Source organism: Gossypium arboreum, chromosome 7, assembly GCF_025698485.1.
Source record: "Gossypium arboreum isolate Shixiya-1 chromosome 7, ASM2569848v2, whole genome shotgun sequence".
Taxonomy (NCBI): Eukaryota; Viridiplantae; Streptophyta; class Magnoliopsida; order Malvales; family Malvaceae; genus Gossypium; species Gossypium arboreum.
The window spans coordinates 6,568,523-6,595,198 of record NC_069076.1 but is presented as its reverse complement, the minus strand read 5'-3'; the positions used below and the strand labels follow the sequence as shown (position 1 = coordinate 6,595,198).

General features: G+C 34.0%; 1 long non-coding RNA gene across 3 annotated transcripts; it reads right to left on the bottom strand.

The window, feature by feature from the left end:
* Nucleotides 1-21,760: 21,760 nt before the first annotated feature.
* Nucleotides 21,761-25,652, bottom strand: LOC108457281 (uncharacterized). 3 transcript variants are annotated; one of them, XR_001867071.2, is made up of 5 exons: nt 25,146-25,652; nt 24,976-25,051; nt 24,815-24,882; nt 22,892-22,975; nt 21,761-22,111 (listed from the first exon to the last, which is right to left on the bottom strand). It is a non-coding gene; the product is annotated as an uncharacterized LOC108457281 (long non-coding RNA). The 3 variants fall into 3 exon arrangements; XR_008285760.1 differs by having other exon boundaries at nt 24,815-24,888; nt 24,976-25,045; XR_001867069.2 differs by having other exon boundaries at nt 24,815-24,888; nt 25,146-25,648.
* Nucleotides 25,653-26,676: the final 1,024 nt, after the last annotated feature.

The following is a 26,676-nucleotide window of genomic DNA, read 5'->3' as shown; positions in this document are numbered from 1 at the left end:
CGGTCCAAAACAATGGCGTACGGCATTTACGCCCGTACAAAGCCTTGTAAGGTGCCATCTTAATACTTGATTGAAAACTATTATTGTAAGCGAATTCAATCAAAGGTAAATACCGCTCCTATGAACCACTAAACTCGAGGATGCAACATCTCAACATATCCTCAAGTATCTAAATTATCCGCTCGGATTGACCATCGGTTTGGGGGTGAAAAGCGGTGCTAAAATGCAACTTGGTACCCAAAGCTTCTTGTAATTTTTTTCCAAAATCGCGAGGTGAATCTCGGATCTCTATCCGACACAATAGAAATTGGTACCCCGTGTAATCTCATAATCTGAGAAACATACAATTCAGCTAGTTTATCCAATGAAAAATCCGTACGTACGGGGATAAAATGAGCCGACTTAGTCATCTATCAACAACAACCCAAATCGCATCTTTCTTACTTGCGACACCGGCAACCCGGATACAAAATCCATCGTGACTCGATCCCATTTCCATTCGGTACCATGATCGGTGAAGTAAACCAAGAGGCACTTGATGTTCGCCTTCACTTGCGACATACTAAGCACTTCGAGACAAAATCGAAATGTCTCGTTTCATACCATGCCACCAAAAGCGGCGTCTTAGGTCGTTGTACAATTTCGTACTCCGGGTGAATTGACATTCGGCTACAATGAGCTTCGTTCGAATCATCGAAATGAGTTCGAATTTCTTGGAACACACAAACAATTTCGAACCTCAAACAATCGTCATCATCAACTTGAAACTCGATTCCATATTCGGAACACATTCATTTGTTTTGCAACCAATTCATCATCGACTTTACGAGCTTCACGAATTTGATGAATCAACAATGGTTTGGCCTTTAATTCGCCACTAACACATTGTCGGATAGAATGCACAAGTGTACATTCATCGTCAGTAAAGCAAGCGGTGATTTCGACTTAAGGCACCCGCAACCACATTAGCCTTTCGGGTGATAGTCAATGACAAGCTCATAATCTTTTAACAACTCGAGCCAACGTCTTTGTCGAGATTTAAGTCTCTTTGAGTCATCAAATATTTGAGACTTTTGTGATCCAAAATACATGGCACTTCTCACCAAATAAGTAATGTCGCCATATTTTCGGAGCGAATACAATGGCGGCTAATTCAAGATCATGGGTCGGATAATTTTTCTCATGTGGCTTTAATTGTCTCGACGCATAGGCCACAACTCGACCTTCTTGCATCAATCGCAACCCAACCCAAGTAGGGAGGCATCACTATAAATGACAAACTCTTTGCACGATTCGGGTTGCACTAGAATTGGAGCTTCGATCAAATAAGTTTTCAGTTGATCAAAACTTTTCGACATTTTTCCGTCCATTCGAACTTAACATCTTTTGAAGTAGCCGTCATTGGTGTGGCTATCATCGAGAAACCTTTACAAACCGTCGGTAGTAACCTAGGAAAGTCCCAAAAAGCTCGAACCTCGATAATATTTCTGAGGCTTCAGTTAAGTATGGCTGAAATTTTGCTCGGATCAACTCGAATACCGTCACGGATACCACATGACCCAAGAAGCTAACCTCTCTTAACCGAACTCACACTTCTTGAACTTAGTATATAATCGCTTATCCGTAAAATTTGCAACACTAATCCTGGTGTTCGGCATGATCGGTTTCATTTCTCGAATAAACCAAAATATCATCGATAAACACGACTACAAACCGATCCAAATACGGTCGAAGATCCGATTCATCAAATCCATAAATACCGTAGGGTATTAGTGAGCGAAGCGGCATCACTAAGAACTCATAGTGACCGTATCTCGTTCGAAAGCGGTTTTGGGTATATCCGAATCTCGAATTCATGAATGGTAATAACTCGATCTCAAATCTATCTTTGAAAACACCGAGGCTCCTTTAGTTGATCAAACAAATCGTCAATACGTGGCATCGGATATTTATTCTTTATTGTCACCTTATTCGGTGACGATAGTCGATGCACATCCTCATGGTTCCGTCCTTCTTTTCACAAACAATCTTGGTGCACCCAAGGTGAGAAACTTGGTCGGCGAAACCTCTATCCGTCAATTCTTGCAAGCGAGCTTTCAACTCTTTTAACTCGGTTGGTGCCATACGATCTGAGCTATCGAAATCGGCGTAGTCCGGTACAAGCTCAATACCAAACTCTACCTCCGAGCAGTGGTAAACCCGGTAATTCCTCGGGAAAAACATCCGGGTATTCACAAACCACCGGCACATATTCGGGTTTCTTTTCTAACTCTTTGTCATCAAGTACATACGCAAGGTATGCTTCGCACCCCTTTCTTACATATTTACGGGCCAACATTGATGATATTACGCTTGGCAACCCTTTAAGTCCGTAGACTCAACTCGGATTATCTCGTTATTTGCGCACCTCAAATCAATAGTCTTGCTTTTGCAATTCACAACCGCATCATGCACGGTCAACCAATCTAAACCGAGGATAACATCAAATTCATCAAATGGCAAAAGCATCAAGTCTGCGGAAAAGCAGAACCTCGAATTACTAGGGACATTTCTTACACACTTTGTCGACAAGCACGTAACGACCCAAGGGATTTGACACCCGAATTATGAATTCAGTAGACTCAATAGGTAAGGTCTTACTGGATGCTAAGGTTTCACATATATAAGAATGAGTAGAACCAGGGTCAATCAAAGCAATCACATTAGTATCAAAGAGAGTAAAAGTACCGGTAATAACATCTGGCGAGGAAGCATCCTCGCGTGCGCGTATAGCATAAGCTCTAGCAGGAGCACGAGCCTCAGATCTGGTCGTTGCATATCTAGATCCTCTCTGACCACCAGTAGCATTGCCCGTATTTCTATATGGTCTACCTCGAGCAATGGTAGCACCCGGTTTCCCACTCTGATTTACATTTTGTTCAGACAACCTCGGGCAATCTTTAATAAAGTGGTCAACTGACCTGCACTTGTAACAGGAGCGGTCATGGAATCTACAACTCCTCGAATGCCATTTACCACACATCGGCACTCCGCTCTGTCTCGACGATCAGTTCCAACATTGGCGCATCAAGTGACTCGTGCACTCACAGGGGGTCGATCGCGATCTCGTCTAGAAAAGCCCGAAGTGTTTCTAGATCGGCCTAAATCATCTCTAAATTTCTTCGATGACTGTTGAAAGGGCCTTCTCGAAGACCTCTTACGAAACTCCTTTGCTCCCATATCAGCTTTTCTTTTCTCCATACTGAGCTCCTCGGCTTTGCAAGCTCGCTCGACGAGTACCACAAATTCTCGGATTTCTAAAATGCCAACACACAGCTTTATATCATCATTCAGTCCATCCTTGAAACGTTTACACATCACGGCCTCTGAAGAAATGCATTCTCGCGCGTATCGGCTAAGCCTTACAAACTTTCGTTCATAGTTGGTAACCGACATGGAACCTTGTTTGAGTTCAAGAAATTCCTTTCGTTTTTGGTCAATGAATCTCTGACTGATATACTTCTTTCGAAACTCAATTTGGAAAAACTCCCAAGATACTTGCTCTCTGGGCTGTGAAGTCAACGTATTCCACCAATAGTAGGCGTAATCACGTAGCAAGGAGATAGTACACTTTAGGCACTCATCGGTGTGCAAGATAGCTCATCGAATACGGATAGTGTTGTCCAACCAAAATTCAGCTTGCTCGGCATCATCATTTGTCCGTAGCTTTAAATTCATAGCCCGTGTTTTGGATTACATCAGCTGGGGCTTATTTGACCTTATTTGGTCGATTCACGGAGGTATGGTAGGTCTTGGGGTTGTGTTTGTCGGGAATGGAGGTTGTGGAGCAGTAGTATTAGTTCGAATGTATTGGTTGAACCAATCATTCATCACGCTATAAAAAGCTTGTCTAGCTTCATCATTCAGATTACTAGCAATAGGTTGAGAGTCCGCCGGTGCTGTCCCTTGTGCGGGAGTAGGCGCTACACTCTCAAGATCATCAGCTACCGCTCGGTCGGGATCGGGATCCATTACTATAAGTAAACACATTTGCAAATGTCAGAAATCACCACACTATCAAATAATCACATAATGGCATGTATAGCTAGACCCAAACATATTACGGTAGTCCTAGAATCGACTAAACCATAGCTCTGATACCAATTTAATTGTAACGCCCCGTACTCGAGACCGTTACCGGAGTCGGACACGAGGGGTTCACAGACTAAATTCACTTATTTTCACAGTCCATTTAAAAATTTCCAGACAAGCTGGTTACTGCGTCACTGTCGCCTTAAAAATCATATCTTGAGTTTCAAAACTCGAAAACCAGTTTCGTAAATTTTTCCTGAAACTAGACTCATATATCCATCTACAAATTTTTTTTCTAGAATTTTTGGTCGAGCCAATTAGTACAGTTTATTAGTTAAAGTCTCCCCTGTTTCAGGGTTCGACTACTCTGACCTTCACGCACTACGACTTGGATATCTCCCTGTACAGGGCTTCAATACTGATGCTGTTTGTTTCTATAGAAACTAGACTAGAAAAGGAATCTATACATATATGGCATGACTTCTAATTATCTCTGGTTAATTTATAATGAATTTCCAAAGTCAGATCAGGGGTCCAAAAATCGCTCTGGCCCTGTTCCACGAAAACTTAAATATCTCTTAAAAATCGACTTATATGACCGTTTCGTTTCTTCCATATGAAAGTAGATTCATCAAGGTTCGATTACATAATTTATTCACTATTTAATTCCATTCCTACTAATTTTAGTGATTTTCAAATTTACATCACTGCTGCTGTCAGCATCTGCCCTTAAGGTAGACTTTACCTATTTCATAGTTTCCATGATTCAACTAGCCCTTTTAGCATATATAGCACAAAATATGATTATGGTTAACCATTCCAATGGCCAATCGTTTCCAAACATTTCCATACCTCTCAATAACTATATACATACAAAATGATTTATAACATTATGCTCAAAAATATATATAAGCCATTTTCGCATGGCTATCCAAATTTATACAAAACCAAAGGGTACATGACCCACAACAAAAAGGGTAGTCCTATACATGCCATTTCAAAGTTCAACCAAAAGTGTACCAAAAGGGGCTTTGATAGTGTGGACAACTTCGACTTCGAAAATCCCGAGTCCGATAGCTGACGAACCAAAATCTCGGATGTTGTCGAACGATTTCGATGGCTATTCGACCACTTTTTCCTTCCCTTTATCGGATTTAGTTCCCCTTTGCTCTTGAGCTTAATTTAACAAATAAATTGATTTAATCATTTGAGCATTGAAAAGAGGAACTCAAGGTACTTAGCCCATATATATATACATTAGACATTAAAGTCACATACATATGAAATCATGAATCAACTCAACACATTAACCCACACTTCCTTTTAGCCGATTGTCTAAGCCAAGATAAAAGCATCAATATGCTTGCCTCTAACCGAATACATGCAACACCAATCTTCTTCCTATGGCCGAATATGCATGTTTATGTTGAGGCCGATTATATGCTTAATACTTCCTACAAGTATGGTTACTTGTATTAATTATATATCATCTTGTTTCAAGTTCAAAACTCGGCTAATACGCATATATACACTAGTAATCAAATACTAACATTTTGCACTTCACCTTACTACCATTTCACATCTATTTTCTACCATGGCCGAATGCATCAATACACCATACCATTCAATTTTGGTCATGGGTTACACAAAGAACTTAATGTCTAACTCAAAAATGCCAAAAAGAAAATCCAAGAGTCATCAATCACCATCACATGTATCATTACAAAGCTTCACACTTAGCATGCAAATGACAACAACACAAATCCACCTTAGCCGAAACTTAACTCATCTTCATGCCTCATCACCACAACATCAAACATCAACCAAGAAGACAACACCCATGGTCGAATATCATCGCCATCTCATAGCAAAGATTTAAACCATGGGCTAGGTAGAACTCAAACTAACAACTAAAAACATGCATGAATCTCAAGGACAACATCAAACATACCTTAGTCTAGCAAACCACCATAGCCGATTTTCTCAAGCTCTTCCCCTTCCTTTCTTTCCTCTATTCGGCCAAAGATTTTCAAGAATGAACACTTTTTTTTTTGTTTTCTTTCTTCAATTCACGGCAATGGGGGGGGAACATGGATGAGACAATTTTTTTTTTCATCATCATTTACCTTTCCATTATTATTTTATTGCCCATACTCCTTATTTTATTTTTTTCTAACATAAACCATTATCACAACATGTTTTATGACATGTTTTGCCCATCACCCTTTGTCATGGCCGGCCACTAGTAATTAAATGGGGGAAATTGACATGCAAGTCCACCCCTTTGATTACATGCACTAATAGATCCTTATAGATTAACCTATCACATTTTGAAAGTGTCATACATAAGTCCTATTGACTAATTTCACATGCAATTTACTAAATCGAAACTTAAAACTTTCACACATTCATATTCACATATTTTAGACAATAAATATCATATTCAAATAATTTGGTGACTCGGTTTAGCGGTCCCGAAACCACTTTCCGACTAGGGTCACTTTAGGGCTGTCACACTTTTGGGGTAAGATATGTGTTTAAGCGGATTTCAAGACTTTGAAAATGACAGAAATTGTAGCCTATATCTTCATTTGTTAAGAATGGTAGAACATGATGAAAAACAGATCTTATACTACAAAAAGTCAGTAGACATTGCGAGCCTAGGAAAGAGATAAAGGTCGAAGCCTAGCTCACCACAAAGACAAAGTGAGATATCATTGGGTTATTCCCAATTCAAAGAGGTTTTCGCATGATCACATCAAGATATGCCTAGGCTGCTAAAACGTAAGGATGCAATAGGGTGCTCGAAAGACACATGCTAAGAGTTTTACGTTAGCCAGGTTAATCATGAGATTCGGGTACTGCTGATCCACCATGGAAGGGGATTGTATCAGTTATGTTATAAATGCCAAATGGAGGAATAAAAGACTTATGTGCCATCTCCATTTCTTCATAGATTTTCTATATGTGAGGCATGGATGTTATCAGGACATTCTCATCTAATATACACCGACGCATCTTGGTAATCGTCGATGTCTTCACGAAAAGGGTGAAGGTCGCTTCATATGCCAATGTTACAAGGTCGATAGTCATAAAAAAGGGGTACTGACAGGTAATATCAGAAAAGATCATGTCTAATACAACTATACAATGTGAAAAGATTGCAGTCTGTTCAAAGATTAGACACCATATCACAGTGCAGTAAAAGCAGCGAAAAAGAAAGAAACAAAATAGAAAGAAAAAACAAAAAAAAACAACAAAAAAAGATTGTGGAAGGTGACTGAGACTTGTAAAGATTGACATAAAGAAGTTACTGTTTACCCTCTATTCTTATCAAACGTCGGCTAAGACCTTCATCAGGGCAACGCCTTTCTTATTAATTTTGGAAGCGTTTTGTCCATTATTTCTTTTCTCCAAGTCTTGCCAGAACTAAAGGTTGGATGAGATAAAATGGATCCAATCCCAATATGATCAGTTGAATTTGAAGGATATTCGTCACAGTCAGATGATGCAGGCTTGCGAAAAAAGGAGGGTTCATCCTAGAGAATTGGAGACCTGGCATTGAAGAAAATCCTTTCTATACAAAAAGACTTTAGAGGAAAGTGGATGCCAAACTAGAAAGGACCTTATGTAGTAAAGAAGGCCTGTTCTGGAGGAGCATTGATATTGTCTGAGATGGATGGCAAGGATTTGCCCAATTCAGTGAACTTAGATTCAGTCACAGTTAACAGTTCCAAAAAAAAACACAAAAGAAAAGAAAAAGAAACAGGAGAGGCCAAGGCGAAAACCTGCAAAGGGCACCTTGAGACCAAAGGCATTTGAGTTGAAAACTCGAAAAGGGCGACTCAAATTTTTATCAAAGCGGGCCATACAATAGTCTTGCTATGTCTGAATTAACAATGAAGAAGTATGCTACGTCTTGAGGCATCGACGAAGTACTCCGGATTCTCTAAACACAAATTGAGCTCAAAATGGTCCTCAAGAAGTTGGTACAAAGAAGCTCAAGCTGCGATATCTAGGGCATCCAGTTTTCCATTTTTACCCATTTTAAATTTGCTATCTTTTATTACCTTATTCTTTTTAAGATACGTCTCAATAAATTTTCTTCTTATTACGTTTGCTATCTTTTGATTAACATATTTATTTTGAGCTATGCTCCCAATTATTTTCTCTCTTATCCATTGCTATGATCTTTTTCAAGCATTTTGCATTGAAATAATCATTAATGGACTAATAATACTTTCACAAAAGAGGTTCTGCATATTACTCTAGAAGCTTCTAAATAATACAGGAACCTAAAATAGGATTATTGTTTAGAACTTACCAAACTTAAAGGTTGGAAAAAGAAGTCTAAATTGTGACTATTTCTTTAGATTTTTTTTATCAAAAGTATCAGATACATGATATTGCATCAGTGATACAACCTCGATGAATGACGAGTAATGTTTGCCCAAGCATTAGATGGGATCAGCTCGAAAAAGAAAATTGATATTCTGCATACGCATCTGGTCATGTTACCTAGAGAGGGGTGTAGTAGATCATTTGATTGAAGAAAATGGTACGAATCCTATACCTCTGAGTTGCAGCAGGATGGATAGAAGAAACCAAATGTTATTCCCCTGAAGTTGCAGTGGGAAGTACAAACTTTATGTCCTAGAAGGTACAGTGGAAGGGACTTTGAAACTACAGTGGGGCAAGCCAGTTGAGCAAAATGGGTTGTTTCTACAGGTTTTCTATTGGAAAAGGCTAGCCGAGCAAGTAGGCAGCATAATCCAACACTGATAAAACTCTGATGAATAACGAGTGATGATACTTTAAGCTTTTAAAAATCATTCTCATGACATTTCTGCATTCATATAATAACACATCTAGTTAGGAGCATTTGATTCATTTCGATCATAGCATCCTAATTATTTGACATAAGCATCACATCTAGTTAGGAGCATTTGATTCATCTCGATCATAGGATCCCAATTATTTGGGCATAAGCATAAATACATGAAACTGATTTTATAGATCATGTTTCTCAGAGGACAGTGTAGTGGCATCGGTGAATTCACAAGCCTTAATCTCCTAAGAAGTAGGGTAACAGGCTAAAAATTACAGATCTTATCTCCATGTATCGGCTATGGAGCAGATCGAAAATGGCGAGTCTTATCTCCATGTATCGGCTATGGAGCAGATTTTAGCCACCGGCCTTATCTCTCTGAGGTAGCAAGAGAGTAGGCTGAAGATACGAGCCTTAACCCCCTAAGCAGTAGGGTAATAGGCTGAAAACACAGATCTTATCCCTAAACAGTAGTGGAACAGATCGAATACAGGGAGCCTTAACCCTCTAAGCAGTAGGGTAACAGGCTGAAAATACAGATCTTATCCCTAAACAGTGTGGAACAGATCAAAGACAGCGAGCTTTAACCCTATAAGCAGTAGGGTAACAGGCTAGAAATACAGATCTTATCCCTAAACAGTAGTGGAGCAGATCAAAGATAGCAAGCCTTAACCTCTTAAGCAGTAGGGTAACAGGCTGGAAAATACAGATCTAATCCCTAAACAGTAGTGGAGCAGATCGAAGACAGCGAGCCTTAACCCCCAAAGCAGTAGGGTAAAAGGCTAGAAAATACAGATCTTATCCCTAAACAGTAGTGGAGTAGATCGAAAACGGTGAGCCTTAACCCCCTAAGCAATAGGGTAACAGGCAGGAAAATATAGATCTTATCCCTAAACAGTAGTGGAACAGATCAAAGATAGCGAGCCTTAACCCCTAAGTAGTAGGGTAACAGGCTGAAAATGTCTTAACCCCTTAAGCAGTAGGGTAACAGGCTGAGTTACAGATCTTATCTCCCTAAGCAGTAGTAGAGCAGATCGAGGACAGTGAGCCATAATAGTAGGCTAACAGGTTGAAGGTTGCAGATATTATCTCCCTGAGCAGCAGTGGAGCAGGATGAAGATTACAGATCATATCTCCCTAAGCAGTAGTGGAGCAGATCGAAACGAAAATTCCTATATCCCTGAAGATGCAGTGGGTTAAAGCGAGGTTACTTGAAGAGGAAGAAAGGAAGCGCCGAGACTCAGTAGGCCCAGGCAAAATTGGTCATTTTATAGTCTTTACTCCATTCTCGTTACAGAACAATGAGTAAAGAGAGGTAGCTGTAATAGGCAAATTTTGGCCTGGGCCCCCAAAAAATAATAATCGAAGCCAAAGGATGCAATCGGTCGGAAACAAGTTAAAAAAGGGCTAAATTGAAAGACAATCATTAAATTGTGGCCAAATAAAAAACATGGAGAAAGCCAAGTAGTTATCAAAATTTGTTGACTTGGTAAAAGGCTAAAAATAGGAAGATATGATTTTTATTTTATTTTATTATTAAATTATTTAGGCTATTTTTAGTAAACCCCATGTATATAAATAGGGGTATTTTGTTCTTTGAAAGGGAACCAATTACTTTTGGAAGACGTTTAATATTCCTACTTCAATTTGGAATTGGATTATTCTCTCTTTTCCTATTTCCATTGGAATTGAATTATTTTCTTTTCTCTTTCAATTACGTGGGATTTTGTCCGTTTCATTTCAATTTCTTTGTTTTTTCTAAATTCGTCCAATTGCTTTTAGCCCTTCTGTTTTTTTTTTTTTTTTGTTTTGCAATTAAGTTTTCATTATTCTTAATTTTGGCCCTAAAATTTGTTTTGACTACATTTTGGTCTTCCTTGAAGCTATGTGTTTTGGAGGGTGGGGATTATTTCCCTTTTGGTCCCTCCTTGTTATTCGCACGTTCAAATTGGTCCATTTTCTTTTATTTATTTCTGATTTGCCCCAAAATTTTGTTTTAAGGCTTGATTTAATCCTTTTTTTATTTTTGCTATTTTATTATCAAATTAACTAATTTAATATATTATTGCTATTATTTTTATGTTTCTATTTATATTTATTTTGTTATTCTAATACTATTATTATTTATCTAATTTTTATTTATCTATTTATATTTCTACTATTATTATATTTCTATTTTTTTATTTTTATTTCTATTTATATACTAATATTATTTTCATTATTATTTTTCTTATATATGTTTTTCACTCTTGTTATTAACATTCTATTTATTTATCTATTTTTTACTTTTTTGTTATTATCTATTTTAACTTTTTATATAACGCTCATTTCAAATTTTTATACATTATTTACTTTAATATTTTCATATATTATATATTTCAAACTTTTTTACACATTATATATTTTGAATTGTTTATATATTATTTTTAAGCAGTTTTATATATTATTTTATCTTGAATGGATACTATTTTTTAAAAATTATTTTATATACTTTAGATCGCTTTTATAATCATCCTCATTTTAAAAACCTCTCAAAATAAGGAAATATTTTGTGTTTGGAAATTTGAGAAATCGTGCCTGCTAGTCTTTGGTTTCGATTTTCGTTCAACCGAATATTGAATATCCTTTTGAAATTTCGTCCATGTTTTCTTAAATTAAAATGAGGCAATATTTTGTGTTTGGAAATTCAAGAAAACGTGCCCAATCGTGCTAGGTTTCGACTTACCATTTGACCAGATAGCCAAATATCCTTTTGAAATTTCAAATGCATGAGTTTTGGAAATTATAAGATGATCTTGTATCGAGCGTTTGAGATGTTGTGTGCTATCGTGCTGGATATGATATTTTATTCCTTCTAAGCGAGAGAATCTCAATATCCAATTCAAGTTATCCAAACGTTTTAAAGGAATTGTATTTTAAAATCTTTTTCAAATTTTCAACATTAGGACGTTAATTAATCAATACGGTACCAATTTTGGGCGTTGCGAGGGTGCTAATCCTTCCTCAAACGTAACTGACTCCTGAATCCGTTTTCTAGTTTTTCGTAGACCATAAATGTTGTTTTAATAAACCGAAATGCTTTATTAAAATGATCGATCACAAGGTGACCCGATCACACCTAAACAAAGAGGATTGGTGGCGACTCCATTTTCGTTTTAAAGTCGACTTCCGTTTTTCAAAATAAAAATGGTTTCGACACGTATAACACAGATGGTTTACAAAATAGCCATGCTTAACTTACATACCTACTTATAGCAAATCATAATGCATTATTATACTTATTGGAACTTATTTAACATACCTCCTACACTTACCCATGTTTGTTACTAAAACTTATGCTTTTTTAGGCCTACATAACGCACACTGACCCAATTTATGAGAACTTTAACCAACCCCTAATCGGGCCTCCAAGTTGACCCAAAAGGACTACACAACCCAAAAACCTAGCTCGTGTGGTCTACACGGTCTACCCACACAATTCACCTGATTTTACATGGCCGTGTGTCCCACACGGCCTACCCACACGACTTGTATAACTTCACATGGTCGTGTGCCCTACACAGCCTACCACACAACTATGTAACTCTAGGTAGTTTCGAAAAATAGCCCAGTTTCGGGATTTAATTGAGTTTCAATCGAGTTTTTAGGTTGATTTCATACACATGGTGTTATTTCCAAACAATTGCACAATAAAGCACTCCCAAAATCCTACATTCAACATCAAATTGTACCAATTAACACGCATAGGGACTTGAACACAAGACCAAATGGTAAGTTGACGTCTTACCACTAAACTAATAGGCTCATTCTAATATAATTTGCAAAGAAATAAGATTTAAGCCAAAAGACTAGGGATACGAATTGAGCTAAAAATAAACAAAATTTCAGGGGAAAGGATTCGAGCCCAAAGCCTCACACACACCACCCCAACCCTCAACCACTGAACTAAATTTAATTATTTTTCTTAATTGTCACAATCAAAACTAAAGAATCTAGATATGACCACTCTTGGTTTCATTAGCCCAATTTCTTCTAACCCAATTTTTGGGATGTGACAATCATCCGTATGCTGAGTCCAAATCCTAACCTCATAGATTATTTGTGTAACAACCCTAACCCGTATTCGTCGCTAGAACAGGGTTACAAGGCATTACCGAATAACATATCCCATTCACGTACATTTATACATTCATTATCAAAAACTATTCGCAAACATTCACATTGTCCCTTATAAAGTTCTACGAGACCTTAAAACATGCTTAAAAGTGGTTCGAGATTAAACCGATCACATATAAAAATTTCTGAACACTTAGAAAAACTTTACATTCATAGGTCACACACCCTTGTAAGTAGGCTGTGTGCCTCACACGGCTACTAAACATGCCCGTGTCCTAAACCATGTGAAAACAGAGCATACATATTAACTTGCATCACACAGACGGAGACACGCCTGTGTGCTTTGGTCGCGGGAAAACTGGAAGGTTTACTGACTTGGGCCACACGGCCAACCACATGCCCGTGTGTCTAGCCCGTGCTCGAGACTAACTTAAATTTGTAGGGCTACCCCAGGGGACACATGGCTGTGTAACATAGCCGTGTGTCGCACACGGCCGGGACACACGCCCGTGTGGACAAAATTAGGCCATTTGAAAAGCCAATTTGCCACCCTACAATCATGCATATAAATCAACCTATTTGGTACCATTTCAAGTCATTTATAAGCAACCAAAACGTACCAAAACATACACATAACATACCATATATAATTAACCATTTTAACTATTTAATTCCATATTCAAAACATTCCCAATCATTATACCAAAACCATCACAATTTACTATTACTCACACATTGATAACTAACTAAAACAACATCCATTTAACTATATCCAACACTATGGCAAACATACTAAAACAAGCCAACATATAAAGGCATTATTTGCATCACATATATCACTTATCAAGCACTTAACTTAAGCCAACTTAAATGGCTAAAACATATCAACATTTACATCATTAACAAGCCAAATCACATGGCTAACATCATAGTTCAAAACATACCAAAATGACACTAGCCTATACATGCCATATACTATATATACAAATTTCAAATATACCAACAATTGATCGATAGTGTGACGATGCTCCTGATGATCCCCGAGTCCAAGCTAGCTTTGACTATCTATAAAACATAGACAAAAAACACACAGTAAACTTTATAGCTTAGTAAGTTCATAGTTGAGCAATTCAATTCATCAAGTAAATATAATTCAATCATGTACACATTACCAAATCAACATCTCATTAACACAAACCTTCCTCTCATGTCTCAAAACATGATTCATTATCATCTTATTGATCTTTCTCAACATAATGCTCAAATAGGTTCCTTACGTACCTGTACCACCTCTTAATAATCTCTTTCTCAAACAAGTCATTCTTTTTTCCATTGAACCATTAGGGATAGAAATCAGACACTCACGAATTTAAATCGATAAGTATCTATACCATGGCCCATAGCCAAATCAAGGTAACTCCTCTCAAAATACCTATATCATAGCCCATAGCCAAATCAAGGTATTATTCACACCCGAAGTGCTGATATCATGGCCTAAAGCCAATGCATTAACTTAATAACATTACTTTATCATCATCACTGTACTTAAATTTTATCCGAGAACTTTCACTTGTCTATTTCATCGTCAAACATTACCGTATATTCTTATTCACAATTCAAACATTATTCACAATCTCATAAACACATTTTATGCAATATCAAAGCATATAACATTCATTTATAATGAAATGAACACCTACGAAAGTACGTCGGGTATGAAAACGGTGAAATGAGTCAATTACTCAATTATCTTGCCTTTCCCTCGATCTAATTCCGGATTCCTCTTTTCTTAATCTATATGTATTCAAAATTAACTCATTTAATCACCTATTCTCTCAATTTCATCCAAAAACACATAATTAGGATATTTTACACTTTTGCCTATAAAATTTCACATTTTGACATTTTAGTCCCTATTTCATAAAATCACAAAATACACATAATTTTACATTTCTCATGCTTAGACGAATTTTCATAAAGTCTCTAGTAGTCCATAACTTCCACTTATTTCACATTTTAACCCTTCAATTTCCCATTTTCACAAATTAGCCCATAATAATCAAATTCATCAAAAATCTCAATACAAAACATATTAACTCAACACATATCTTTCATTTTTCATCAATTAGAAACACAAAACTCATGGATTCATCCATGACATATATCAAAATCATCATCAATTTCAAAAATTCAAGCATGGGCTAGCTAGAGTACTAAGCAACAATCACAAAAATGTAGAAATTATAAAAAACCGAACAAAAATGAACTTACAATTCAGCTTAGTAGTAGCCGAACCCTAAAACACCATGGATGAACACTTTCCTTCTCAATTTTTGGCAAAAACAAAGATGGATGAAAATAAATTTGGTTTGGTTTATTATATTATAACTTAATTACTAGATTACTAAAATACCCTTAGTTATAAACATCAATAAATACATGATGGATGGCTATCTTTGTCCACTCATCCTTTTAATGGTCCATTTACAACATAAGGACCTCCTATTTAATAAACCATAGCAATTAAGCACTTTAAACAATAGAATGTCACTTTTGCATTTTATGCGATTAAGTCCTTTTATAAAATCGGGCACACAAACGATAAAATTTTCACACATATCACATATCATGCTGTAAAGACAGAAAATAATATTAAAATATTTTTCTAACTCGGATTTGTGGCCTCGAAACCACTGTTTCGACTAAGGTCTAAACCGGACTGTTACAATTTGTAAAGACGGTAAGTTAAGGAGTGAGCTATAAAGCTAAGTGCGAGTATTAACACATAAGTTTTTCAGTTGCAATAGGATAAAATAGCAATCAAGCTAATAGTAACACAATATAATAGATAACATAAATTATATCATGTACTTACATGCTCATGTTTAACAATGCATATTTTTTTCAAAGAAAATTCCTACCCATCATCTGCTATACACCACAGTAAGAGTTCTCCAAAACTTGTCCATCCCTACACACTGCATCGTGGACATGCCACTATTATTTGCAGATAAAATGTCAGAAACTTCCTCCTTACATATCATCTCGATCCCTATGCAATGCATTATGGCATAACAGAATCAAAATCAATACAGTAGGCATGCTTCAACATGCATTCAGTTTTAACAGAAACAACGGGCATGATTTTCATCAAACATTTCAACAATATTAGTTACTTTTAAATATATTTTTTAATATATTTTGACTTGAGTTAATAAATGATAATTGTACTTTGAACACTCAATGACAGAAAATCTAGTCTGTTTAAGTTCGACTTGTTGGAGTTTGAGGCCAGATCTTCCAACAAAAAATCAAAGCCCAAGCCAAAAACAAAATCGCTATCAAAATAGTCCCGAATCACCATCAAGATTAGCCCAAACCCGGGCTTAAGTGACCATCGAGATAAGGCTATTATAAAATAAAAAGTATTTTGATAAAGTGTTCTAGAAAAGTGTTATAGAAAATGTAATTTGTAATTTAAGTATTCATCATTCTTTGTAAAAAAATATAAATACAAGTAAAAATTAAAATATCCATTTTAGACATGATATTGAAAATTTTAAAAAATAATTTAGATAATATTTAAATAATTGAATATAATATAGAAAAAATAAATTAATCTAAATTTCTAAGTACCCTTTAAAGAGTTAGTACAGAAAAAGTTTTTGATAATTTCAATTACAAAACACAAAATTAAAAGGTAAAAGCACTTAAATCCAATTTTTACCAATGAGTAGAAAACACTTTTGGAAGTGAATAATTTTGTAATGAATACCCTGAAAGACATAATGATTTATTAGACCCTTCAATTTTATAAAAAAAAAGTTATTTTAATTCTCCATTTAATTTTTTGTCTTTTTAGCCCTGAAATTTGTATTTTTGTCAAATCACCCGAAAATAAACGGAAAAGTTAACATCTTTTTTTAACTTTGTGGATGTGGCATATATGTGGATTATGTGCTAGCATTTTAATTAAATTTTAAAATTTTAAAATTTAAAAATTATTTTCAAAAATTAAAAATATAAAAAAGTATAAAAATTATAAAAATATATTTTTAAAATTAATTAAATGCTGACATGTCATTCACGTGGTAATCCATGTATATGCCATGTCAGCAAAGTTATCAAATATTAATTTTTCATCTATTTTGGAGTGATTTGACAAAAATGTAAGTTCAAGGATTAAAAGAGACGAAAAATTAAATGAAAAATTAAATTAATTTTTTGTAAAATTAAAGAATCAAATAAATCATTATGTTTACTTAAAATATCAAAATAAATAATGTATGCTATAAAATGTTATATAAGTAGTAATTAGTAAATACAACATTTAAATTATGGATTTTATTTGAATGTCAATTGTCTAGTCCTTTATTTTCATAATGCTTGTTTTTCTTCTTTTATTAATATATTGTTGATTTTCCTTAAAAGAATTAAACTATAATTATTAAATTAATTTAGTGAATTTAATTAATAATTTTAAACTTATATTTGTATGTAGACTTAAATCATCAAACGGTGTCTAAATTATATCTTTTGTCTTTAAATTGATGTCAGTGATACTTAAATTACTTGAATATTAAACTATAATTATTTAAATATTTATTATACATATATTATATTTTTATATGTACTTTATTTTTAATAATAATTTTTAAAAAAATTAAAGTTTGATTATACCAACTCCAAATATTTTTTAATTTCCTTTTTCTTTTTCTAAAGGAAAGCACCTAAAAGTACGATGCAAAACAGAATACTAGTGATTTTTTCCAGATTACATATTCTATAGAATTAAAATGATAAATTTTATAATTATTGATGGTTAAATTTATTATATTTAAGATTAAATTAATAAAAATATATAAACATTAAAGAATTAAATTTATTATTAAATTCATAAAACAAAATGACAAACTTTCGCTATAATTAAATTAAATTAAATTAAAAAAAAAAACTCTGTTATGAAATTTATTGTGCCCCATAAAAATGCCCCATCAAGGTACTCTAATTGGATATCCTCTCATCATTATCATCATAATATCACCACCTTTAGAACATTAAAATTTAAAATGGTAAAGCCATATATTTTGGTTACCGGAGTCGGATCTCATTCTCATCTGTATCGGACTGGGGGCAAATGTCGGGGCGGTGTATTTGGTTTTGGGGGAGTCCCACCACCTGGAGGCAATGGCTTCAGATTCCGACGGTGTATGTCACGCTTCAAGCTTTCTGTTTTATACAAACACCCAAAATATTTGATGTGAATTGTTAAGTATAATATTATTAAAAACTGGATGTTTTAATTCAAACTATACTAGTCCTCATTACCTACCTTAATTTCAACATTGATTTCCAAGTCAAATTTAAAACTCCAACTGATTTCATATTCCCCTCGACCATACAATTAAAAATAAGGGTGATGAAAATAATATGAAGAAGAAAGAAAACAAACCTTGGATAGCTAAGAAGTTGGGAATTCTTGCTTCAGCTAAGAGAGAGCCAGAAGTCGCCATTGATAAAAGTATAGTCACCAGAAGCAGCGAAAACACTACTTTATTATTCTTCCAAACCTTCTTCATTGCTTATGTCCACTTCCACCTTCATGGTTTCATCAAAGCCAGGCTGAGTTTATATATACACAAAGAGATAGAGATAGAGAGAGATGAAGCCATAATTTTTCAATGGCAAAAAAAAAATTAAAATCATGGAATTTTGAATTTAGTGTTCACCGCTGATTAGCGCGTGTTGACTGATTGTAAACTTGAATAAAAGAAAATGATAAAGCGAAAGGTACTTTATGTTACTCTAATTTTCAGCATTAATCTCTTTGAATATAGAGGCAGGAAAGGCTACCATATCTTTATTAAACTATAACTTTATTTTCTTTTTCTTCACAGCTGGTTGTTGGATTTGGTTATTTTCTTTTGGCCTTTTTTTGATTTTTGCGTAGTGTGCAGGTATTAATTTTTTGGGGTGAAGTCGTTTACACGTGGATAAAAGAATATTAGACCTAAGTTTCACATTTATTAATAGTTTATTTTGAATGAAATGTTGTACGAATCAAAGTACTCGTACTTTGTTGAAATTATTGTTTAAACATATCATTTGGTTGGTTGTAAAACAATATTGTTCTACTAGAAATTGAAATAAAATCAAACAAAATAGATTAAATGCAAAGTAAGGAGAGAAAACAAATTATATTTATTAACACAGTTCAGATTTACTACTAGACATTAGACCACGGACATTAAGGGTTGGGTTGAAATATTTTAGTGGTTTTAAAAAATGAATTCGAGTGAATAATGAAGAGATAGTTCGATATAGTGTGTGTATACTCCCGCTAAAATGTGCTTAGAATGAAAAATATTTAGTGAACAAAAGTAATGTGAATGTTAAAAGTAAAGCGAGTGAGTAAAAGTATGAATAGAGTTAAAAGCATTGTGAGTGAAAAAAGTGAAAATTTTTATAATGCGCTCAAATTAAAAATCATTTCATGAGCTTAAAATAAATCTTTCACTTCTATAATGCACAATTACTCGCTAGTTGGCTGTACTCACTAATATCAAACCATATCTTAAACATATTTGGAGAGAAAAGGAGGTGAGAGAATGAGAAATAAGGTGATGAGCTTAACAATTAAAATTGGGGGAAAACATAGGACAATGTTGTAACATTCTGTTTTTCAATGGTTTCGGAAACCCATTTTCGATGTTTGAGTCCGTAACTATTAAATATTAATGTTGAATAGATTAATGTTAAAATATATTAAAATTTTCTCCTTTAATTTTGTCAAATTGATAGTTAATTATTGTAAAATGAATAAACTGTAAAAATTTATCGCTATAAAATTTTAATTAACTAAAAACCAAATAAGCAATTAGACCATTTTAATAATGACCGGTGGTGGATGTTAATTGTAATCCAGTGATATTGTTAATTTAGATTAAAAATTAATTAATTAAACTTTAGTTAATTTATTGAGATTAACTAAAACTAAAATAAATATATAAGCTAAAGTTAAATGAAAGCAAAACATTTTATATTCAACGAAGCAAAAGAGGAGAATAGGGTTTTAAACTTTCAAGACTTTTAGACTTCAATTTTTAAGTTTAATCAAGTCATTCTCTTGTAACTTTTCTGTTTTTGAGGTTATGAGAGCATGATTTAACTAGCCCATGTACTAATTTGCAAAATTGTTAAAGTTTCTAAAAATTGTCATTGTTGACTTCTTGAATATTTTAGTGTTGAATTGATATATTTATGTAACCTCCTTAACCCGGCCCAGTAGTTATGTCCGAATTTTTAGTAATGGCCTAGTAAAACAGTTGGATTCAAAAGTTTACTTTTGAAATCATTTGCTTATTCTATGGAAGATACGTTTGGGTAATTTTATTAGTTTAATAAAAATTATTGGGTTTTAAACCAAATTGGGTTAGAGTTTATCTTGTAAAAACTCTTATGTCATTTGGAAAACTTAATTGATATCAAATTTTACAAAAACAAGATAAAAAAAAACGTGTGCTATTAAACTAGTTTAAAATCTAGAGACTAATTTGTAAAGATTTTGTATTTTTGAAAACTTTGTAAATTTTCTTGATTAAAATATTTTTTTAGAAATCCAGTTTCAATTACACAACGGAAAAAGTATTTTTAACCAATTTTATATTTAAAATCAGGTTTCATTCATATTTAAGCATAATCGTAAGTTTGTTCAATTTCAAACGTTTTGCTTGTAAGCAAACTAAAACCAACCCATGCCACAGACCAAATAAATTATTATAGTCCCCAAATAGAAATTGATAATTTAAAGTGAAAATACTTTTTAAAGTAAAATAAAAAGTCTGAGATGATTCTCCGTATGTCGAGTCTAGATCCTAACCTCGTGAATTCCTTATAAAAACAATAAATTAAGGAGTGACCTATAGAGCTCAATGTGAGTCTCAACACATAAGTTTTTAAGTTGCAATAGGATAAAATAGAAATCAAGCTTATAACACCCCTAACCCATATTCATCGTCGGAGTAGGGTTACGAGGTATTATCGATCAATACACATCATTTAATAATCTTATCTCATACATTATACAAATATCATTCAATACAATCATATTGTCCCTAAACAGGGCCTACGAGGCCTTAAACGTGCTTCAGAAGTGGTTCGAGACTAAACCGATAACATATAAAAATTTTGGATACTTTGAAAATTTTCAAACATATAAGGGTCACACGCCCGTGTGAACAGGCTGTGTGCCTCACACGGCTAGTAGACATGCTCATGTCATAAACTGTATGGAAACAAGGCATACATACTAACTTGCATCACACGACCGAAGGCAAGCCTGTGTGCCAGGCCGTGTAAAAACTGGAGAGTATACAGACTTGGGTCACACGTCTAACCACACGCCCGTGAGCCCTTCGAAATAGCCACACACGCTCGTGTATCAGGCCGTGCCAAAACTGTAGGGCATACTGACTTGTACCACATGACCGGTCACACACTCGTGTGTGAGGCCGTGTGGAGCATTTTGACTTCAATTCAATTACAACATCAGGGGACACACGGCCGTGTAACATGACTATGTGTCACACATAGCTGAGACACACACCCGTGTCCCTACCTATGTGGACAAAAATAGGCTATTTGCCACCCTATATACACAAGAATACACAAACATAAATGACAACATTTCATAACCCAATTGGCAACCATTCTATAACATTTCATACACATAATATACCAATTCAATTTAGTACTCAATCACCTAATTAATATCATGCATTATCCATTCATATGTCAACTACATATCAAAACATCATTTGCACATTTTCATTTCATCTATTTCTTGCCAAAACATATATCATAATTGAACACTTATACACAACCAAAACATGATACCAAAATAAGCCAAACCACATGGCTTAACTTATACACAAAAAGTACCAAATCCATAATCTCAAGTAACCATAATTATCACTATTAAGACTAGCCTATACATGCCATATTTACAATAATCCACGAGTTCAAAAGTACCAATCAGCAAATGGATAGTGTGATGTGTAACTCCGAGTTGTTCGAAATGAGCGAGCTAATAAACCTCTATCAAACATAGAAAAAGAAACAAAGTAAGCTTTATAGCTTAGTAAGCTCATATATTTTAGAATTAAACTTACCATTTGTACCAAATCAAGATAAATAAATAAGGTAAACTCATTAAAATTTCCAAATGCCTAACACAAGCATTCATCAATAGGTTAGTCATATAAATACATGAAATCATCCATTATCTCAAGTCAATACTCAATATATATATATAGTTCATATCAAATCCATAGAACATGGACATCATATTCAACATTTCACTCTCAACCATATAATCCATAATTCACTCAATAACAGTACCCATCAATATAAACAATATTTATGCCTGTTGAACCTATTAGAACTTCAAAGGATACTCGGGTGATATACATCAGTAATCTATCAATTCATTATCATTTCTGTTCTTTGGATTCATGATCGGTAAGCTCCTCCTGAGCTGATAAATAGTAAGCTCTATTAAGCTGAAACAGTAAGCTCTGACGAGCTGAACAGTAAGCTCTGACGAGCTGAACAATAAGCTTATACAAGCTAATATATCGGTAAGCTCAAACGAGCTATGGTAAGTCCGCAACAAATTCAGGAGCTCGACTAAAATGGTAACCCTAGTGATATGTCACTCATATCCTACGAATTCATACGGTCCAAACAGGGCTCGGTAACCATCATAATATATCAATAAGGCATCCGTAGTTCAATTAAATCAATTACTCAATTATAAACATTCATTTCAAATAATTTCAAATATGTAAAAGTTTGATTCTAATTATACGAACTTACCTCGTATTGCTCAGATAAAAACTATCGGCTATTCATTAATCTTCCTTTTTCCCCGATCTAAACTCGATCTCGGCTTATCTTGATCTATATATTATCAAATTCAATACATTCAGCATTAAATCTATTCAATTTAGTCCATAATTCATATTTTGTAAAATTTACGCATTTGTCCCTATACTTTCACATTATTTACAATTTAGTCCTTATCACATAAAATTACAAATTCATGCAATTTAGCACCAACCCATGCCTAGCCGAATTTCATAGGGACCCCTAGCATCCCAAATATTTCATTATTTCACACTTTTAACCACCTAATTTTACATTTTCTCAATTTAATCCCTTTTTGACATTTTTGTCAAAAATCACTTTACAAAACTAATTTAACTATTAAAAAATATTCAAAATCTATCATCAAACATCCAAGTACTCAAACATTCAACAGCGGAAACATGAAATATCTTTAATAATTTCAAAATCTAAGGTACAGGCTAGCTAGAATACGAAGCAACGATCTCAAAACGTAAAAATCATTAAAAACTGAGTCAAAATATATACCTAATTGAAGAATTCAAGGTTGCCGAATGTTAAACACTAAACTAGCTTCTTCTTCCTTTAATATTCGGTGCAAAAAGATGAGAATAAAGCTTTAACTTGTTTTGTTTTATTTTATTTAACTAATTTAACCATTTTACCATTTTAACCTTTTAATTAATAAACAAAAAAAATCACTTATATGTGTCCATATTTGTCCACTTACAATAAAAATGGTTTAATTACAACATAAGGACCTTAACATTAAGGTTCTATAGCTATTAGATACTTTTAGCTAATAGAACTCCACTTTTACACTTTACGCGATTTAGTCCTTTTTATCGAATTAAACATTCAAACAGTAAAATTTCTTTACGAAACTTTCACATAATAATTCTATCATGCTGTAAACTTTAATAAAATAATAAAATAAATATTTTGACTTTGTATTTGTGGTCTCGAAACCACTAACATAAATAGCATAAATTATATCATGTATGTACATGCTCATGTTTAACAATGCAACCTTTTTTTTTAGAAAAAATTCTTACCCATTATCCGCTACATACCACAGTAAGAGTTCCCCAGAACTCCTCCATCCCTACACACCATATTTTGGACATGCCACTAACATTTGCAGATAAACTGCTAGAATATATGTGGATAAATCGCCAAAATTGTAGATAAATTGCCAGAAATATGTGGATAAACCACTAGATTGAAAATAAACTGCCAAGAACTTTCTCCTTAAATATCATCCCAATCTTCGTGCAATGCATTATGGCATAATAGAATCAGAATTGATACAGTAGGCATGCTTCAACATGCAATCAGTTTTAGTGGAAACAGCGAGCATGATTTTCATCATGCGTTTAGTAAAATGATGACAGTAAATATGTTTTAACATGTAATCAAAATATCAATAACAATTTATGCCATAATATTACAAAACATACGAATCAGAACAAAACATTCATTAACAATATACACAATTTCGGTCAACTCAGAAGCCATAGCCAGAGGCACTTACATTTGGCCAACGTTAGTAAAGGGCTCAAATCTCATTCGGCTAACACCAAAGGCACTCATGCTTTTGGTTAGTCACAATTAAGGTATAGATTCACACGGATACTACCAAACACACACATAAAACACTTATAGATAAGCATACGCATATTATATTTGGTTAGAACCCACACCTTAATCCGTACATCTAAACAACATTAGATCTAATCCGCTACACTCCTTCACTACAGATCTGATTAGATCTAGTCTAGATTTGAACTTTGAATGAACAAAACAAACAAAACACACCATATTAGATTTGGTTATGCTAGATCTGGGAAAAGATCTATAGATTCGATTACTAAACAGAAGAAGAACACTTACTCTTTTCTCCAATTTACATATCTGAAACAACAATCCTACAGATCAGGTTTGGTCTGACACGTCCAGATCTGTACCTTAAATAATGAATCACACACTTATTAGAATTGGTATTGTCATATTTTGAAAGGAAAAAGTGAGATCTGATATTAAAAAATGCTTACGCTTTCTACCAGTTCGAAATGGAGGATGCAATTAGCCTCAATTATTAAAGATGATCTGAGTGGTCCATATCTGGGACTTAGACAAAGAATATACACACATGAGATTTGGCCAAGATGGTGAAGAAGATCCAAATATGAAATCTGAGATCTAATAAAAATAAAACACTTACTCTACACCAGTAATCAAATCGGGAACAAACAATCAGTGGAGATCTTGGCAGTCAAAGGAGATTCAGCAAAAGAGATTGTAAAAGCAAAGGGAGATCTGACCACAATGAAAGGAATGAAGACGAAAAGAAAGGATGAGAGAAAAACGATGACGACGCGACGGTGACGGAGAAGGGGGCAGCAATGACACAAAGTGGTGCAGACGGCGGTGATGAATGAGGATTGGTGACACAAACAAAAAGAAGTATGAAAAACAATTGAGAGGAGACAAGATGAGGGACACACAAAAGGGGGAGAGAAAGAAATAATGGAGAGAAAATCACAAGAGAGAAAATATGTTAGAGTTTAAAAGGATGCAATTTGAACACACAAATGGGAAAAAAAGATGTTTAAATGCTAGGTTTTTTAAACCATAGGGGCGACAACAGGGTTAAAACAAGGGAAATGTTGAAAATTTAAAAAAAAAAATCAAAGGAACAGATTCAAACTTAGGTTTCAAAGGCAATTTCAGTATCACTTAACCATCTAGTAACTCATTTATGCTTAATCATACAAACAATAAAAAATAAATCAAGGCATAACATTTTAAGCTTAGATATGAAAAGGGACTAGATTATAAAGTGTAAATTGTTAGTTTTGTCCAAAAGGACTAAAGTGTATAGATTGTGAATTTGATGTGAAGAATTTACAATTTTAAATAGTAGAGGGTCCTAGAATAATATAATTGAGATCATTTTTAAAATCGAAGCTCAAATTTGAAAGATATTGCAGTTTCGATTTTAGGGACTAAATTGAATAAAATGTAAAAAATTAAGGGCATTCAAAAAATGAAATTGAATTGATCCATGCATAAAATAGAATATTATAAACTGTTTGAAATTGATAAATTGAGCTGAACTAATATTTAGATCAGGAATTGAACTAAACCGAAGATAATTAGAGAAAAGGTAAAATTATTGATTATTCCTTACAAATTCAACTTGTTTGCTGAGTTGGCTAGGTAAGTTCATACGGTATAAATGTGTCTAAGTTTTTATGTATTTAAATTGTGATTGTATATGTTTTTGGTTGTGAATTGATATAAAGATGAGATTTGGACTAAATTTTAAAGAAATGTATATATATGTGTGTATTGAAAATGTTTGGATGAACTTAGTAAAGGTTTTGTACAGTAACAACCCGTTTTTAGTGGAGTCAGAAATAGTGATTTTAATACCACAGATTGGACAATAAGTTCGTAATTATTATTATTTATTTTATAGGATTCAAATATAGTTTATATTGAATTTTGATTTGATTAAATTTTGCTAACTGGACGAATGGTAAAGTTCAAGTGAGTTGCTTTTAAAATCAAGTTGTTACGAAAAAATAAGGTAGTGGGACTTTATTTCTGTAAATTGATATTGTAAATATTTTTATTAAATATTTATAGAGTGTTTAAATAGGTGTATTAAAGTTCGGTCAGAAAAAAAAGACTAAATTGTAAAAAATGTAAAACTTAATCGCTATTGAATTTTTTGGTTAAATGGCTTA